Raw genomic sequence first — 17,659 nt, forward strand, 5'->3', positions numbered from 1 at the left:
GCCAATCTGCCACATGGAGTTTTGGTGAAAAACACTTTCATCCTAAATAAACCTCTGATGGTCCACTGAGGCAAAGTTGTTAGATGTCCAGACAATTTATTTATTTATTTTTAAATGAGATTGTTTCTTCATCTGAACATATTTGGAGAAATTTAGTACCACATCACCAATGGATCCTCTGCAGTGAATGGGTGCCGTCAAAATGAGAGTCTAAACAGCTGATAAAAACATCACAGTATTCCACAAGTAATCCACACAACTTCAGTCCATCAGTTAACATCTTAACATAATGCAAAATCTACATGTTTGTAAGAAAAAAAATTATTTTAATTTATTTTCACTTTGACCAAAATACCCATAATCAAAAGACCCACGACCAAAAGCCTCATAATTGAGTCCATAATACATAATAACACTTCCTTCAGTGAAAAAAGTCCATACAGTTTTGTCCTCTCACATCAAAATCCACTAACTTAATTGTGTAGAACTGATTTAGTTTGTAAACAGTGCTTGATCTGTGCATATTTCTCTCGTGGTTCAGATGGGACTCCGTAGTATTGATGAGCAACTTTTTCACTGGAGAAAGCAATTTTGTGAATAAAGTGCTTATTTGAAGTTAAAAATGTCTTGGTGTTTATTACAACCATGCAGCTATTCACTTCACAAGACATTAACTGATGGATTGGAGTGGTGTGGATTACTTGTGGATTATTGTGACGTTTTTATCAGCTGTTTGGACTTTCATTCTGACGGCACCCATTCACTGGAGAGGATCCACTGGTGAGCAAGTAATGGAATGCTAAAAATCTGATGAAGAAACAAACTCATCTACATCTTGGATGGCTTGAATGTGACTAAATTTTCAGCACATATTCATTTTTGGGTGAACTGTTCCTTTAAGTGTCTTTGTTAAACATAGAATGTGATGTTAAAGTTACATTTTGTACATCTACAAATTGTTCTGACAGGTTAAAATAACCCGACACCAATTTTCTGCTTATCAGCCTGTAATTACTGTGATTTCAGATCCATCACAACCATCTGAAAATGCTGCACTACGAATCTTTTTTTTTTTTCCAGATTTGATCAGCTGTTTCTGGCATGCGTCTCACAAGGTTTGGAGATGGTGTGTTTACACTGACGATGGCCTCTAGCCATGTTATATTCCAGCTTCAAACTGTACGGCAAGATCAAACTTCAAGAAATGGCAAGACATCAAGAGCCCCCGAACATTTGACTGTTTTCAGCCACCTCATTTTTGCAATAAGGAATCGACTTTGACATGCTACAGTAATATTTCTTTTTAAAATGGTTCATCTCAGGAAGAAAACAATTGCTTGTTGTGCTTTTCTCTACATAATAGCAACGGTTGTTATTTCACTTAGGGAATGGATTCAGGGAGAATAAATAACAAGGGGAAAAAATTACTTGGAAAAAAAGACAGCAAAAAGACAGTATAATCACATCCACTGAACAGGGTAGAATTGCATAGCATAGAATTGCATAGATATCTATCAAGCAACTTTTAATGAACTGCTTTGCTGAACAAGTTTGTGCTTTGTAATAAATGAGAATACAATACTATAAAATGTAAATCAAATATTTATATGGAAAAAAATATCAAAATGATATAAAATGTATTTAAAATGTTATATTACTTTTCATATTGCATGTATTAAAATTGTATTATGCATTACTATGTTCTATGTAAAATCATTTAAAATATTATGTAAAATAATTCAATAATATATCATTGTATAATTTATGCTTTCAAAATAATAATAAAAATACTATGTAATTCTATAAATAATAATATAATTTCAAATGAAATTATATACACTGAACAAAATTATAAACGCAACACTATTGTTTTTGCCCCCATTTTTCATGAACTGAACTCAAAGATCTAAGACTTTTTCTATGTACACAAAAGGCGTATTTCTCTCAAATACCGTTCACAAATCTGTCTAAATGTGTGTTAGTGAGCACTTCTCCTTTGCCGAGATAATCCATCCACCTCACAGGTGTGGCATATCAAGATGCTGATTAGACAGCATGATTATTGCACAGGTGTGCCTTAGGCTGGCCACAATAAAAGGCCACTCTAAAATGTGCAGTTTTACCGTGCATTATCATGCTGCAACATGAGGTGATGGTCGTGGATGAATGGCACACCAATGGGCCTCGGGATCTCGTCACGGTATCTCTGTGCATTCAAAATATATGCCTGCCCATACCATACCCTTTTGGAGACGGCTTATGGTAGAGAAATGAACATTCAATTCACGGGCAACAGCTCTGGTGGACATTCCTGCAGTCAGCATGCCAATTGCACACTCCCTCAAAACTTGTGACATCTGTGGCATTTTGCTGTGTGATAAAACTGCACATTTTAGAGCGGCCTTTTATTGTGGCCAGCCTAAGGCACACCTGTGCAATAATCATGCTGTCTAATCAGCATCTTGATATGCCACACCTGTGAGGTGGATGGAGTATCTCGGCAAAGGAGAAGTGCTCACTAACACAGATTTAGACAGATTTGTGAACAATATTCGAGAGAAATAGGCCTTTTGTGTACATAGAAAAAGTCTTAGATCTTTGAGCTCAGCTCATGAAAAATGGGGGCAAAAACAAAAGTGTTGCATTTATAATTTTGTTCAGTGTAGTATAAGGTCAATAGGCCACAATGTGTAATATATAATAATAAATAAAATTAATATAACATTTAAATGAAAAGTATTACATAATGTTATATAAAAATACAATAAACACACACTTATACCGTTAGGTCCATATATATTTGGACACAGGCACAATTTTTACTATTTTAGCTGTTGACCAAAACATATTCAAGTTACAGTTATATAATGAATGTGGGCTTAAACTCTGAGCTTTAATTTGAGGGTATTCTCATCAAAATTGGAGGAAAGGTTAAGGAATTACAGCTCTTTAATATGTACCTCCCCTCTTTTTCAAGGGACCATATTTGGACAGTTGACTCAAAAGCTGTTTCATGGACAGATGTGGGCTATTCCTTCGTTATTTCTACATCAATTAAGCAGGTATAAGGTCTGGAGTTGATTCTAAGTGTGCCCTTTGCATTTGGAAGCTGTTGCTGTGAACCCACATCATGCGGTCAGAGGATCTCTCCATACAAGTGAAACAGACAATTGTTAGGCTTCAAAAACAAAACAAAAAAAGAGAATAACACTCTCCAGGAGGTAGACGTGTCACTGTCAAAGTCTACAATCAAGAGAAGACGTCACCAGAGCAAATACAGAGGGTTTGCCACAAGGTGCAAACAAGGCCAAATTAAACTTTGCCAAAAAACATCTTTAAAAAAAAAAAGCCAGACCACTTCTGGAAAAGCATTCTTTGCATGGCTGAAATTAAGATTAACCTGTACCAGAATGACGGAAAAAAATAAGTATGGAGAGGGCTTGGAACAGCTCGTGATCTGAAGCAAACAACATCTTCTGTGAAACGTGGAGCAGTGTGATGGCATGAGCATGCATGGCTTCCAGTGGCACAGGGCTATTGGTGTTTATTGATGACGTGACAGAATACAGAAGCAGCCGGAAGAATTCGGAAGTGTACAGGGATATACTCTCTGCCCAGATTCAGCCAAATGCAGGAAAGTTGATTGGGTGGTGCTTCATAAAGGTAGTACAAATGGACGATGACCCAAAACATACAGCAAAAGCAACCCAGGAGTTTTTGAAGGTAAAAAGTGGAATATTCTGCAATGGCTGAGTCAGTCTCCTGATTTCAACCCGACTGTGCAGCATTTCACCTGCTAAAGAGAAAACTAAAGGCAGAAAGAGCCACAAACAAACAACAACTGAAGTCAGCTGCAGTAAAGGCCTGGCAAAGCATCACAAAGAAAGAAACCCAGTCTCTGGTGATGTCCATGAGTTCCAGTCATTGCCTGCAAACAAAGGATTCTCAACAAAATTTTATTTATGATTATATTTATTTGTCCAATTACATTTGAGCCCCTGGTTGTAATTCCTAAGCTTTTTATGTTATATTTTTGTTCAACCCCTTGAATTAAAGCTTAAAGTCTGCACTTCAATTTCATCTTGATTGTTTCATTGTAATTCTATTCTGGTGGCATACAGAGCCAAAATTATGAAAATTTAGTCAGTGTCCAAATATATATATATTAATTATATTAAAAATGAGATATTACATATATTATAAGTTGTGTACTTTGTACTATTTAAAGTAATTTAAAAATAATATATCGTTTTTATAGTTTTTTATAAAATTTGATATATTATTAATATAAACATTATTTTAATATTATGTTTAATTTATTACATATCACACAATGTGGCATATTGACCTTTCACGCTATAATTTGAAATTCTATGTAGTATTTTGTTGTTGTTGCTGGACTCTCTTATTGATCTGCCCCTGACAAGTGATGATAAAGTGACTGTTATTTATTTATTTATTGTCAGTTATGGCTGATCTGTGTGGCCAGTCATTTGTTATTTGAAAGTGAAAGTCTGTGTTTTAATCAGCCAATCATTCTGAATTAGTTCGGCCTGAAGCTTTTGTTGTGCATCTGCCATCAGTATTTCATTATCCTTTTTTCTGCTATTATTATTTCCCATTACTAGGCTACTATTATCTAATCTTTGTGTGTTTTTTCCTCAAAATCATCTCTACATACTCTGCTTGGCCTATTGACTTCAGGTCCCTTGATTTAAAAGCGTTTTATGATGTCTGGGTGTTCCTTGCACTGATTGCTTACATGTTTTCTCATTTACTCTTTATAACAAGCCTGTCAGGCAAATAATGCCTCTCATTTCTCCTCATTTTAGAGATGATAGTCAGCTCAGCAGTGACGAAAGATAACTTGCAGCAGCGTTTCTGTGTGGAATTGCACTTCTATGGTATTAAAAGAAGAAAATATGTTGGTCCAAACTCAAATAAGTCGATCTTACAATGGTTTTCAAAAATAATTATTACTGGAAAGTCAACATGAAACAGTGTTTGCCACCTACTTCATTTACATTATGTGATTTTTTTTTTTTTTTTTTTGAAAAACAGGATATTAAATGAGAAAAAATGGAAGTATTTTATTTGTTTGGAGTGAAAAGAATGGTTTTGTGGTTATCAGAAGCTCTAAAAAAATTCCAGAATTTATGATGATGATGATAGTGATGATTCTTCTTCTTCTTCTTCATAATTAAATATAATATTAAAATAATATTTATATAAGTTATAATACAAAATTCTATTATACAAAATGTTATATGAAATATACATTGCTATTACCATTATTTATTATTTTAAATTACTTTACATAGCATATAATTTATATAATATATAATATGTAATATTATATAAATAATAATGTAAATAATATTGTATGTGTTTTATCTAACATTTTATGTAATATTTTTATTGTAAATATCATATTAATTTATTATATATTACACAGTGTGACCTTTTTATTTATTTATTTATTGTTAGTTAGTCAGTCAGTTTTTATGGACTTTTATATACTCTATTATGACCATTACTGAAGAATATTAAATAATAATTCTATTTATTATTAATATTATTAGTATTAGTATTATACTGAATTTATGGTGTATAAGTATTTATCTTTGGTGATATTTATGGTTTTCACAAACACTTTCTCTGTTCTTGTTGCTGGCATGTTTCATAATACAGTAGCAGGATTCATAACGTGTACTAGTAAATTTGCACTGTCAGACAAATCAAACCCGTTTGCGCAACCATCATCGCCTTTAAGGTTGTGTAATTTGGTAGCTCTCCAAACCACATCTCCTCCACCTGGATAATTGGCCCTATTACGGCATTGGCTCGGTCACATTGGTTTCTACCTCTCTTGGTCTTTACCGAATTAGAAGCAGTGAAAAGCGAGGTGTTATGAAACATTGACAAAACAACATATTACATTTACATCGGCTAAAAACACAAACGGTGTCTGTCAGAATGGTCATTACAGATCCATTTTCCTCTTACTTCTTCATATTTTTTCCCCCTCCATTTGGGGAGATAATCTGCACCTTTGGCTTTTATCTTCAACAGACCATTTTCATTATCTTACAACAATGCGTATTGATTTTGGAGTAATTACGGCTCTCTCACGAATCTGAATTTGGAAATGTAATTTTGAAGGAATTCTCACACTGTTGCGTCGGTGGAAGCGTATGAACTTGTTCTCTCTCATCTCGTAGTGACACTCCCTTTCTCTGAAGATATTAAACATCCTCATTAACTGTCTTCTAGTTAATGAGGGGCATACAAATTAAGCACCAAATTAAGCACCATAATGCACACAATAGTGTCAGACGGTTCGCAGTGATGCGTAAGGAAATGCCGATGTGGGTCAGGTTGTGTGTACTATATACAGGACAGGTTTTTTTTAGTTTTCTGACATTGTTTGTTTAGTATCGCTCGACGGGTGAAGTTGAGCTTGTTCGATGAGTAAATCAAGCTGAAATACAGGTCAGAAATTTATACCGTTTGAAAATCGTCATACCTGTGTATGTAGTACACCTAAATAAATATTTATACAAAACTAGTTATGCTAGTTGTGTACACCTATAATTCAGAACGAAATATGACTTAAAATGTAAAATTTGCATGAAATAGTGGTTCGCAACCCATTTTACTTCTGCAATGTGATGCATCTATAATTGAAATAGAATATTCAATGCAATAAATGAGAATTAAGAACACTGAGAATTGATTAGATCATGAAAAGTGGGCACTATGTACCATAACTGTTACATGTTCCCTATGTCTGGACTTTTATGTTGAAGTATCTCCTGTGCCTGCCTTCTCTGCCTGCAGATTACAGAATGACTGACCAAAATTTGGATCTAGCAGTAGTTAATCTGGACCAGGTGAGTGCACTCTGCTACATTCTGATGGCCGTCCCATTGAGGACTATGTGGGGGAGTTTTTGACTTACTGCCACCTTGCTCCACTAACGCTACGTTTACACGACAACGGTGTAGTCAAAAACAGAAAAGTTTTTCATGTATACACGGCAACGTTTTAAAAACATTTCGCGTTTACACATATTCGCGAAAAAAGCCAAAAACGCTGTATTATGTATGCCAGGCCAGTAGTTGGCGCTGTCACCTTGTTAGTAAATAGTACCTGTAGGGAAGTGACGATTATATGATGTATATGATGTGTCTCCGCTGTTGATTGTAATATTGGTGAAGTAAATCCACACTTTGCTGAAGAAGCATTAGCAAACTCTTGAGCAGCAACAACAGTATGATGTACTCCGCCATTGCTGTGTATGTTTGTTCACCCTTGCCTTTAAAATCCACACATACTGTGCATGTCTACATACCTAACACATACTATGCACGCGCATGACATCACCGTTTTCAAAGATTCCCGTATTGGGTGTTTACACGGAAATGATAACAGTGGCGAAAACCTGCACTTTGAAACCAGTCCCCAAATCTTTGTTGTTGTGTAAACAATCAGGCAAAACGCATAAAAAGTTTCCCGTTTTTGGCTGAAAACATTGCCGTGTAAACGGTCCCTAAATGAAGTGACTCTTATGGACTTTTTTTTTTTGTTGTTGAGCAGGCTGGACAGTAACATCAGATGCCAAGGGAGACTCCACTGTGGGGGAAGTGGAGAAGGATCCATCCCCTAAACATTTTTTGGGGTGAGCTACACGACCCAAGCTTCGACGGCCGTGGAGCCAGATCCACAACAGACACCACCAGCCGGCACCATCCTGGCCACTTGATCAATGGCGTCCAGCCTGACAGATCCGCCGCTGATGTTGGTGCGAACGGCTGGCATCTCAAGCCCGGTGTCTTCAGCACCCTCAAGCCTGGCAGTCGTAGTGCTAACTGTCCCTGAGGTTGCTCCTTTGTTCACGGTGCTTCATGTGAAGGCAGTTGCCATTTTGTGTGTTTGTGCCGTACACACTTCTCCCGAGATGGCAGTGACCATTACAGAATCTCTCAAGGCGGCGGCGACCGCTGCTGAAACTCCCAAGGGGGCCGTCTCTGAACCTTTAGCCTGTGCTGTCACGGCCACAGAGGCTGTCTCTGAAACCTCTACCTGTCCTGTCATGGCCATGGAGGCTGTTCCTGAACTCTCTGCCTGTTTTGTTATGACCACAGAGGCTGTTACTAACTTCTCTGTGCTCTCTGTGACAGTTCTGTTCGGCCATAGTGGGCTTCTGCTCAGCCGTGAGCCGTCTCAAATTCCACCTGATCCAGAGTGGTGGTCTCCTGCCTCATCTGCTCCATCTTGGGGGTCTTCAGTGCTGCTTTGGTGGTCTCCGTCCTGATCTCCAGCCCTACCTTGGCAGCCTGATCCACTGGCTCCGCCCTGGTCACTTACTCCACCACAGTCTCCAGGCCCTCTTCCACTCCATGGGTCTGGACCATTATACCTCCCCCTGTTCTACCTCTGCTCCACCACCCTCCTGGAGTTTTTGTAGTGTGTTTTCTGTTTTGATAACTTTTGATCTGTTTTGTTAACTTTTTTTATTTTGATTTGTTTCTTAGCTGGGGGGCTATTTTACATGTTCCCTGTGTCTTGTCTGGACTTTTCTGTTTAAGTGTTTCCTGTGCTCTGTTTGTAGTCAGTTTGTAGTCCATTCATTGGTTCCCCTCTATTAATCTCCCCAGAGGTCTTGTTCTCTTGTTAAGCTTGTTAGCCCCCTGTGTATATATGCCCTTGTGTTTCACTTGTACTTTGTCAGTTATTGTTTCCTGTAATATTATTGTTCCCTTGTGCTTTTCTTGTTTTTGTTTTTGTTTGGTTTCATTTATTAAATACCCTGCGCCCAGATCCATGTCTCTGCCTGCACATTACAATATTAGAGCCACTGGTGAGGGTTTGAAGGCTGCGTGGAGAGGACAAACGACTGCACACTCACTTGCAAATAAAAAATTAATTAGCATGGTTAGCATCTGTTGTTTTTCAGCTACTACCCAACTACTCAGTGTTGTTAACTAAAACTATTAAAAATCATTATGTTAAAGGAATAGTTCACCCAAAAATGATAATTTGCTGAAAATGGAGAACTATCACAGGAGAAAGTACTATTATGGATAGAGGATTTTAGCTGGGAAAAAAAAAGTTTGAAATTAAAAACGTCTTAATAGTAGATTTGTTTCTTACAAACACAGCTTTTGACTTCACTAGACATTAATTGATGGACTGGAGTCATGTGGATTACTTTTGGATTATTGTGATGTTTTTATCAGCTGTTTTGACTCTCATTCTGACGGCACCCATTCACTGCAGAGGATAAGTGAGTACATTTTCAGCAAATTTTCATATTTAGGTCAACTATTCCTTAAATTGAAAAAGTGTAAATAATAAATAAATATTAGATGAAAAACCTAAAGTAAATAAACTTAAAATTAGAAAGCTGAAGTACTAAAATGAAAAATAAATTAAAGCTAAATATTGTAAAAAAAAAAAAAAAGAAAAAAAAAAGGTACTCATCATTTTTAGCTTTTTCCGTGTTATAGAAATTATAAAATTAAATATATATAAAAATATACCTAAATCACTTTGGAGCCACAGGAAATGACATAATGATTGGGTGCTAACTGGCACCACAGCAACTTGTTCAGTCCCAACAATTTATGTTTCTAGCTTAAAATTGTATTTTCGTATTGTTTTGTTTTGGGTTTTTTAACTTTAAGAAATATGCTTTTTTGGGTCCAAATGGTGTAGTTACAGCATCTACCAACAGGGGCTAATGCAGCCTCAAGCTAAACCTCGACCTTTCAGTTTCAGAGATGGAACAATTTATTTCATTTTGATGAACAATTATGAAGAACATTGTTTTTCTTTGGAATAACGTGCACTGATGAATTGTGCACAATAAGAGCAAGAAAGTGTTTTAAGACATGGCCAGTTATGATTTAATGTTGACTTTAAATTAAGCGATTTGGTTTTGAAAGAATCAACAATCGAAAACCATTTATGGAAGAAACCTCAATTAATCAAGAACTGTTTATACTGCCATTCTTATATAAAATCCTTCAACCTTTCTTTGGAAGCAGAGTTTATACAGGCTTCCAAACATTTGGTCCCATCCTCAGCCCGTAAACAAAATAATGAGGAAATATGACTTTGAATTCCTTTCAATCATTCCTCTTTTCTGGAGGTTTATACAAATCCAAACAGTCCAGGGAGTGATTTAGAAAAAGAAGAACTAGTGACTTTCTTTTACAATACTGCACACTTTTTCGCAACAAACACAATTGAGTGTAATTCTCCAAAAGTGCCCGGCTTTGTCCTGCTGCTTTATGTTTCCACATGCTGTTAGCAGTAAGTGGAATGACCACAAGAATCTCAACAGCTCAAACTTCTCAATATTTCACTATAAACCGAAGCGGGTTACAGAAGAGGTTGTGAAGATCTTGAGATTCCTGTGGTCTGCTTGGCCTTTGAGAAATAAATTAAAAATGAATTGACTGCAAAACGATGACAAAGCATTTTAAGATGACCATAATATTGTCTGAATATAGCGGTTTGGCTTGTAAGTAAACTAATGTTGAAACAAAGTGTGTGTGCCTGAGTGATTTGAACATGAGATCACAATGAGCAGAAGCTAGAGGAATAAATAAACTACAAATTACTTCACTTAAAAAAAAAACAACAACAAAAGAAAAACAGCTATTGTTCAACCAGAAGCAGACTCTGGGTTCTGGTTAGCATGTTGCTAAGCTAACAACATAATACTCTAGTAAGAGTTATTACACACAAGTTTTGGTTAATAAATTCTCTTTTTTCTAAATAAAAGAAACTGATTAGATTATTTATAACAATACTTATTATTTTAATGAAATAAATAAAATAAGTAACTTCAGCAAGACTTCTGTTTTAGTTCCTGAATGAATCAGTGTCTTGAATGAATCAGTTGAATAAATGAGTCAGTATTACTCACTGGTTATACTCTCTGAGAAGGCCTCATGGGATAGTAAAGTGCCCATTGGATGCATATGAATCTTGGAAATAGTATGGGTAAATTTGCGTACTGCGGGTAAATTATGAGTACTGTGATTTCGGATGTGCTACTCTTTTCACATACTGCCTACAATATATTATAGAAGCATGCATATTTGAATTTAGCCACAGACACTTGTTTTGTTCCTGCATGAATTAGTGTTTAGAACGAATCGCTTGAGTGAATTAATTAATGACTCACTCTTAAAGAGAGCAGTTTGTTTGGCTCCTGAATGAATCAGCTGAGTGAATATTCAGTGACTCATTCATAAATAGTCACAAGTTTCGTTCCTGAATGAATATGCGTTGTGAATGATTTAGTTGAGCGAATGATTCACTGGCTAATTCATTCCTGAATGATTTTACATTTTTGAATAAATCAGTTGAGCGAATGATTCAGTTACTCATTCATAAACAGCCATAAGTTTCGTTCTTGAATGAATCTGCATTTTTGAATGAATCAGTTGAGCGAATGATTCAGTGACTAATTCATATCAGTCGCAAGTTTCGTTTCTGAATGAATCACTGTTTTGACAACCATTTGTCACAATCTACTGGAATGATGATGAAACCTGTAGGAAGAATCACTGAAAGTCCACCACTAATACATTTTAAATTAACTTTTTTTCTGAGATTATCGCAATACATTCTAAACATTCTTTTGCATTCGGAGTTCACATAAGATTCTTTAAATCCTGTCTATATAACAAAATACATTAGATTTTGGAACAAAACAGTGTGTCCAGGTTGATAACTTGCTGTGTAACAAAAATAATTACCACACACAAACATCCCTGAAGGGCTAACAAGCTTTCATCAGCACATTGTTTACATGAGTATTTACGTGTATGATTGATTTTACTAGAGGTTGTACTTTGTTTGCATTGTCAGACACTCCTCTAAGTTCTTAAGAGTGTCTTTCAGACCATTAAATTAAACACTGATGCAAATGAAACAAGCGAAACGAGTGCGAGTGAATTATTTCGTCACCACATGAAATAACAAACTGGTCGGCTTGTGTTGTGCGCTCTGCTAGCAGAGGAAAATAAGCACGTTTAGAGTTGCGCGGCCAGTTGAGAACAGTGAGGAGTAGGAAAAGAAAGCGGAATCACAGCCTGCCATGTTTATGCATTTAGGTGGGGATAATTAGTCCGTGGGGCGACATTTCCCGGCACAAAAATGCAGAGCGGGATGATCCACCAGGGATAATGTGGGAACATCCACAGACCGGTTTTAAATGTCAGTGTGTGTGCGTTTGTATGTGTTGGAGTGTAAGATGAAGCACCGATACAAACCCGCGACGAGTCTTTGACCTACACGGGTGTGACCACAGAACGCAAACATCAGGTAAAGTCACGTTGAAACAACAAACAAGACACTTAAAAGAAGACATCACAAAGACATCACAGTTTGTAATTGCTTTTCATGGCCTGAACATCCCTAACGTGATTGAAAATTTATCGCCTGTACGTGTTTTCCCGTTGAAAATAGACAGGTTGAACTTTTCACCTGCACGGCTTCCTCTCCAAACCAACGGACAATCCCAATGGATCTGAAATTCATATGTTGAAAGGACGAGTGAGTGTAATTGAGTGTGTGAGACTTATAAACGGCCCATTCCAAACTTTCCACAGGGAAAAGTCCGCAAGATGAGGCCTGCTTCCTCTTTGCCCCCATTCAAGTTGCGCACCGACCCCTCGACCTCCCGCCATCCCGACCTTTGGCCTCCGACGTCCCGCGCTTTCAAAATGCCGCAAAGAGGAAAGTAGAGCAAAGGAGATGGAAAGACAGGAGAACGAGCACAAGGAAGAAAAAGAGAGCAGAGGGAAAACTCTCCTTTCTTACATCACCGATCATCTCCCGCCATCGGCCCACCGCCACCCTTCCCATCAGCCCCCACCTCTGTGTTTAAATCCAAGAAGAGGCAAGGACGAGTCTGATACACCAGCGCTTTCATTTTTTGAGTGATGATGAATTGCTGCCGCCGTGCTAGACCGGAGCAGGGGAAGGATGCGGCGGATGCCGGGCTGGAGACTCTCCATGCTTGCCTGTGTTTAAAAATGATTGATTAAACTGACACCGGCGCAGGAGTGCAGAGCCGCTCTATTTTTCTCCCTCATTATGTAAGACAATATTTCAAATCAAGAGAGCACTTGAAGAGGACAGCGCGGGCCCCCAGACAGGACACCCTTCAGATAAAGTTTACAGCCAAATAAAAAAATATGAAAGAATATATCTATGGGCCTTTTTTAGTTGTTATTTTTGGCCGTTTGGCATAACAAAAACTGCAGACTGATCGTTTATGTGTTTAAAATGATCCTTTCATTCTTGATATATGTGCTTTGGCTTTGCACATGGAAATGTACAGAGTTACATTTTCTTGGGCTTAAAATTATTGTAAAATAAATGAAAACACAAGCCGTTTTTGCTATGGAAAAAAATCGAGGGAATTCACTTTTTGACTGCTTCCAAGGGAGAATGATTTCAGTTCAAAATAAATTATTTATACTGGCATTTTTTTTTTTTTTTTTGATCGTACTCTAGTCAGTGCTCTTAAAAAAGAAGAGAAAATCATAATTAGGGGTTGAATACAATTTTAAAACAGTCCCTACATTGTTATTATTATTATTATTTAGATTTAAGTTATACGTTGAGTGTATTTAAAAAAAAAAAGGTGAATATTTCAATTAAGGGTTGAATAAATTTTTAAAACAGTCACTTCATCATCATCATCATCATTATTATTATTATTATTTGGTTTATTTATTTATACACTGGGTGTATATGTGGAAAATGCGCATATTTAAATCAATCAGCAAATATTGACAATATTGGATACCACAATATTAGTAACGTACTGAGATGGAGATTCATATTGAATCATAATTAAAATATTATGGCAAAAATCTATGTTAAATACTGTATATGTAAACCTCTGGGATTATACTGAAAACCTAATTCAAAAATATGATTTAAACTTGTAAATAACCTTAAAGTTTTAGGATTTTAAAGAATTTAAACAAAGAAACATCACGATGTAAAATGATCATATTTAATATAATAATCTCTCTCTCTCTCTCTCGCTCTTTTATACATTATATGTATATACATTTTATATACAAACTATAACATCCTTCATTTCATTAGTAAAATATAATAAATCCTGGTTACTGATCTTTTTTTTTTTTTTTAGATAGCAAGGGTCAATTCTCTTGTAACTGTTAAAATATATGCTTTGAATGTAATGTAAATTGAGTATGTATTTAATCCTGAGATCATAAAATCTTTCATTTTATCAGCAAAACATATAAATCTCATTTACTGACTATTTTTGGTTTTTAGCAAACAACAACAAGGTCATGTGTCATGGATTCAGTTCCCTCTATATATTCCTGTATAGCAAGACCATAACATCCTTTATTTCATCAGTAAAAATAATTGCCATTTATATATATATATATATATATATATAAGTTGTGTTGTGTTTCTACAGCTTAGAAAGGTTGCGGCTGAAGCGGAGAGCAGAGCAGAAACACAGAGCGCCTCCATTGTGTGTAAAACTCTGATCTGACGCAGACATCAAACTGAGAGATGGAGTGACACGTTTGTGGTAGTTCAAAGTAATGACTGATGTGCAGCATGGCAGACAGACATCTGACACCAACACACACACACACACACACACAAACAGAAGGGCTCCTGGGCAAAGCGAGAGAGCCTTTCACTCAGGAACATTAATCCAGCTCTCAGTGATTTCTACATTGTTTCAGACCAAATCTATACTTATGTTATTTGACTGAGTCTGTGATAATAATATACATTTTAAAATGAAGAAACAAGGCAATGTGAGTCCACTTAAACTGTCTGTGGTGTAACCAGGCAATGCTACCAAACAGCACCATCTAGCAGCTCTGAGATGCCTAAAAGTGTCAAAATCCTCTGCAACAACAGCTACTGCTAGAACATTTGAATAAATTGTTTGGCTCAAACAGAAAAACAACATTTTAATGTTTGTAGGTGGGATATTTATTCAACTACTATTTAATTAGATACAAACTGCGTATGTTTATGTACCATGACAATCTAGTTCCTACATCTCAAACTATGAGCATGGCGCTAGCAACAGCAAGGTCATGGGTTTGATTCCCAGGCAATTCATGAACTGATAAAATGTATACTTTGAATGAAATGTAAGTTGCTTTGGATAAAAGCGTTTATGCCAGCACATGAAACAACAACCGCTGAAGAATCAATGATGAAACAGAAACATTTTGAAATTTTGATTTAGAATTAGTTGAAAAGGATTAAATTAATTTTTAATTTGATGATATAATTTAAAAATGTCAAGTGGTGTCACATGGCTATTTTGAAAAAATTGAAACAGTTGAACTAATTGCCAAGGCAAAAACTATTATTATTATTATTATTATTATGAAAAGGAAAATTAAATAAATTTAAAAGTAATATACACTCATAAGAGTAAACATCTTTTGTTTTACAAAAACGTTCTTTTTTTGAAACATTTGAAACCCAAAACCAGATTTATTTATTTAGTTATTATTAATTTAATTTTTTTTTTTTTTAATTATTTATTGCGATGAGTTGGACTGGGTATTTATCTAAATATGTCATATATTTTAATGACATTTTTATGACATGGCAAAGTAGACAAATGTAAAATAAAACCCCCAAAAAACAACCGATAATAATAATAATAATAATAGAATCCATAATCCTGACTTTTTTTTTCAACATTTCCAAAAAAAAAAAAAAACATCTATAGACGTGTACTCTTATAACCACAATTTTATGAATGTTAAAAATGCATTTGTGTTAAAAAAAATTTATTTTAAGCATTTACGTACATTAGCACAAGTCCTTATATCAAAAGGTTTTTATGATTAATTAATAAAATAATTCAAGCATGTCCAAACTTTTAACCAGTAGGGTATTTTGGAATAAATTAATTGATCCCTAAGATAGAGTGCACCAGTTTGACTGAAGCTCCACGTCTCTTGGCAATGTTATGCAATTATTAGAATACAGCCTGAGCGCATGAGCACAGATCACATGTATCGGACGGGCCGTTGTGTTGTTTTCAGATCTGTTGCGCTCGTGCCTCTCAAAGTGTCCAGAGTCAGAATTGAATCATGGGATGTGTGTAGAGTTCAAATGACTGAGGAGACTTGCGGCGCTCAAAATCAGGAGGTGAAAAATGGCGTGGTTATTTGTACCTGACAGAAGTTAAGAGCCTCTCCCCGCGGCCCAGTCGCTCCCTGCTGACCGCGAGCCTGCCTTCTCCTCTAGCTGCAACTCACCTTGCGAGAGACACACACACACACTCACACACCATCCCAAAAGGTGCGTAAGATGGCCTACTATCAGCGGTGCGCTCTGCAAATACTAGGCCAGAGGTGTGTGGGTCTCGGAAAGGTCGAGGGATGTGCATGTATTCGTGTGGGGGGAGACAAATGTTTGTTGTGTTGTGTTGTGTTTTGTTTGTGTGTGTATGTTGGTGGATTTTCATATTAATCTCAGCGAATGACTGAATGGAGCCACTGATGTCACTAAGGGAACGTCTCGACACTGGTTTAGCACGTACTTTTTGAGTACAATCAACAAAACAGGTCAGGAATGGGCTAATGTAAAGTCAACGTGGATTAAAAATATATTAGAATGACTTTAAAAAGTGCATAAGGTTAGGATAAACATCATAAGACTCATTAAATACTAAATACTAAATAATAAATGAGCGAGAAATTATGTTCTAGTTTTAATAGAATTTCAAGGGTTCTGAAGGATTGGTTTAGGCACCTTAAAGTCAGCATAAAATCTAAATTTACTTTTTTAATACATGTTAAGGGTCCCATCCTTTCAAATTTTTCCATTGCACTTGGACTTATGAAACATTTTACATGTACATAAAGTAAAATGGGCTGTAAATAGCCTTTCATATTCACTTTTTATAATACAGAGGATCCTAACCAAGATTTAAACTCAAATGAATATCTATATATAATGATTATCTGCAAGAAATTCATGTAAAGTTTCTCAAAATGTGAGAATCAGGAATCTTCTGGACAGATTTATGCAAAAAATGCATTAAAGACTGCATTAAATGAATATTTAATGAACATTTAATGCATAAATATTCATAATAATAAATATTTAAATATATACAGTATATAAGATTATCAGCAAGACTTTCGTATGCAAACATATTGCAAAATATGAGGCTATTTGAATCAGGAAATCAAACGTAACTCATATATCCACTTTAAATGATTATTTTATCAGTATAAACATTGAAAAATTGTTGACCCGAGATCAGCATCCCTAATCTAGATTGTAAACCAAACTGAAATTAATCTATACAATCTATAAATATTTGTTCAATTTATGAGGTTCATTGACATTGTGGTCAACATTACGCAAGATTTACAAGTGTAATTTCTGGAATGTTTGTGACACCAAACAAAAAAAAAGACTTTTCAAACCAAACAGGATTCCCGAACACCCCCCATCTGCCATTGGTCGAGCAAACAAATAGCCCCGCCCCAAACTTACACCATTGGTTCAGGCAGTGTTGCTGGACTGGTCACGATTCCCATTTAATGCATAACTATTCATAAGAATAAATATTAAAATATATACAGTATAT

This window comes from Onychostoma macrolepis, chromosome 25 (assembly GCF_012432095.1).
Source record: "Onychostoma macrolepis isolate SWU-2019 chromosome 25, ASM1243209v1, whole genome shotgun sequence".
NCBI classification, from domain to species: Eukaryota; Metazoa; Chordata; class Actinopteri; order Cypriniformes; family Cyprinidae; genus Onychostoma; species Onychostoma macrolepis.